Below are 2,804 nucleotides of genomic sequence, written 5' to 3'. Positions count from 1 at the left end.
CGGGCATAAACCTTTAAAGATCTGTACATCTTTATTTATCTCTTTCAAAGAATATGAATTAGCTTAATAAATACCTATAGATTGTCCCAAAAAAACTTTTCCGTTTTCAGTCCAATGCTCTCAAACCAAAGTAGTTAGGACAATCCTTGACACTAGAGCCAGAAAACGACATACATACATACATATGTATTTATGCATGTGTGTGGACGTAAAAAATTGCAATCTAATACCCGGGCAAACAGAATTCTTTCAAACAAAGCTATTCAACCAAATATTTTGAAATACAGAATGTGCCTTAAAATTGTGTATGTTTAGCAAGCATACATAAATATAAATGTTTTTTGTCTATTTTATGTGTTGCTTTCTCATTCTTGGCGCTGGCTGAGCCGACAAATGAGAGCAAGGGAGAGAGAACAAAGTGCGCGGCTAAATTATTTTAAAGTTTGTTATCTGAGTAACGGTTATCTGATAGTCGAGGTACTCGACTAAAGCGTTCTTCCTTGTTTTGCTTGTGTATTGTTAATTCAAATGATTTCGAATCGAATTTCGGGCAAATTTTGTAATACCAAAATCAATTAGATAATGGTTTGCACTTGTGTGTGTAATAATAGTGAGAATGCAGTATTCTCATAATTAGGTAGTAAGTGTCAATAATGTATAAGCTCATATTGAATGTACGTATGTTCGTTAGAGACGGTCACACTGGACAAGCGCGCTTCCGTTTAAAAAGTGGCATCAATAAAGACACGCATCAATACACGTCTTACAAAATCATTAATAATCTGCATATCAACAATTATTACATGGTGTCAGAAGTGAAAATATCAATTGCAAACTAAAAAGGAACAAAATGGAGCGAGTTCTACAAGAAATCGACTGCTCAATGCTGGCATTAGAGTGGCCAAAATGGAAGAGGTCGTTTATCATGTACATGATGGCGTCAGGCAAAGACTCAGAGCCAGAAGCCAAAAAGATTGCCACATTCCTATGGTTGGCTGGATCAAAGGTCACGGAAATATACAGTACATTGTTTCCCAACGATGGAACCGCACATGGCATGGTCGGCACCATGGTGACGTCTTCAGACCCGTCTACCTCTGCCGCGGTCGTCAGCCGTACACTGGAGGACGTACTAAAGGCATTCGATGACTACAGCATCCCGTTCCGAAACATCACAATGGAATCCTACAAATTCAACAACATTGTTCAAACTGAGGGACAGCCTTTCATAGAGTTTGAGACGCAACTCCGCAAGCAGGTACAGTTATGTGACTACAAATGTGACTGTGGCCGAACATACGAAGAACGTATGTTGCTAGACCGCTTCATAATTGGCATTCAAGATAAAAGGCTGCAGCTTAAACTCCTTGAATCAAAAAACAAGAAACTCGAGGAGATCATCACTGAGTGCAAAGCCTTTGAAGCGGCCGCAAAAAACAATGAATTTCTACGGAATCCCCATTATGAAAAGTCCGTTGACGCAGTTGTCCGTCGCTGTTATAATTGCAAAGGAAATGGCATGTTACTATTGCGGAAAAATTGGACATTTTTCCAAGTACTGCAAGCAGCAGAAGAAACGAGTGGATAACAACAACTACAACAGCAGCAATAGACGAGTGGATAACAACAACATCAGCAACAAACGAGTGGATAACAACAACTACAAAAGCAAGCAGATAGATGTGGATCGCAAGCAAACAGCCGGAGCAGTTATTAATTGGATAGAATCAGGTAAAAGTAAGGAAAGAGTATTTAAATCAGAGGCTTACATTAATGAAAGTAATTTTAGAATAAGCGAGTGCGGGCTAAACAGAGTAAGATGGACGAAAACATATAAAATAAATGGGAAAAATATTACGTTTAAAGTGGACACAGGCGCTGATGTTAACTGCATCCCAAGTGATTTAGTTAAAGAATTAAAACTTGAAGTTAAAAAAGAAAACATTCTAATTTTTGACTATAATAATGTTAAAGTTAATAATTTTGGAAAAGTTAAAGCAAACTGTTATGATCTGAATTCAGAAACAGCAAAATGTATTGAATTTTTAGTTGTTGATGCGAAATGTGAACCACTATTAGGTCTTAAGTCCTCTGTAGAATTAAAACTCATTAAACATTTAAATATTGATTCAATATGTAGATTACCTCAAACCAGGGAGGAATTTGTGGAAAAATTTAGTCAATTATTTCGGGGACTCGGTAAGCTGCCAAAGAAACAATCAATCATTTTGAAGGAAGGTGCTCAGCCTGTGCTCCATTACAAAAAAAGTTCTCACAAAGTTTGTTAGGGTCATTGGAGCAAGAGTTAAATGCTATGGTAAAGGAAAATATAATCTCCCCAGTAACATACCCGACTAGTTGGGTGAACAATTTGCAAGTAGTGGAAAAATCAAACGGAAAACTCCGACTTTGTTTAGACCCTAAGCCGTTAAATAACGCAATTAAAAGAGAACATTACCTTATACCAACAATAGATGATTTTATGATACAATTAACTCGGAAAAAGGTTTTTACTATCCTGGATCTGTCCCATGGATTCTGGCAAATGGAGCTGGATGAAGCTAGTTCAGATTTAACGACATTCATGACTCCATTCGGGAGATTTAAACTTAACCGGGTTCCATTTGGAACCAATAGCGCTCCTGAAATGTTTCAACGAAATATGGTTCAAATTTTTGGAGGCATACCAAATGTAATAGTTTACTTTGATGACATAGGAACATTAGGGAAAAATCTTGAAGATCATGATAACACGTTGTTACAAGTACTTCAGCGGGCTCAAGAAAATGGAATACGTTTTAACC

At 37.2% G+C, this 2,804-nt stretch overlaps 1 long non-coding RNA gene across 1 annotated transcript; it reads left to right on the top strand.

Moving 5' to 3' along the window:
- Positions 1–621: 621 nt before the first annotated feature.
- LOC139353670 (uncharacterized) lies at positions 622–2,133 on the top strand. The gene is made up of 2 exons (XR_011604888.1): positions 622–1,731; positions 1,790–2,133. It is a non-coding gene; the product is annotated as an uncharacterized lncRNA (long non-coding RNA).
- The last annotated feature ends 671 nt before the right edge of the window (positions 2,134–2,804 follow it).

The sequence above is a fragment of the Drosophila suzukii genome, chromosome Y, assembly GCF_043229965.1.
Source record: "Drosophila suzukii chromosome Y, CBGP_Dsuzu_IsoJpt1.0, whole genome shotgun sequence".
In the NCBI taxonomy this organism is placed as follows: Eukaryota; Metazoa; Arthropoda; class Insecta; order Diptera; family Drosophilidae; genus Drosophila; species Drosophila suzukii.
This window is presented reverse-complemented; position numbering and strand designations above follow the sequence as displayed.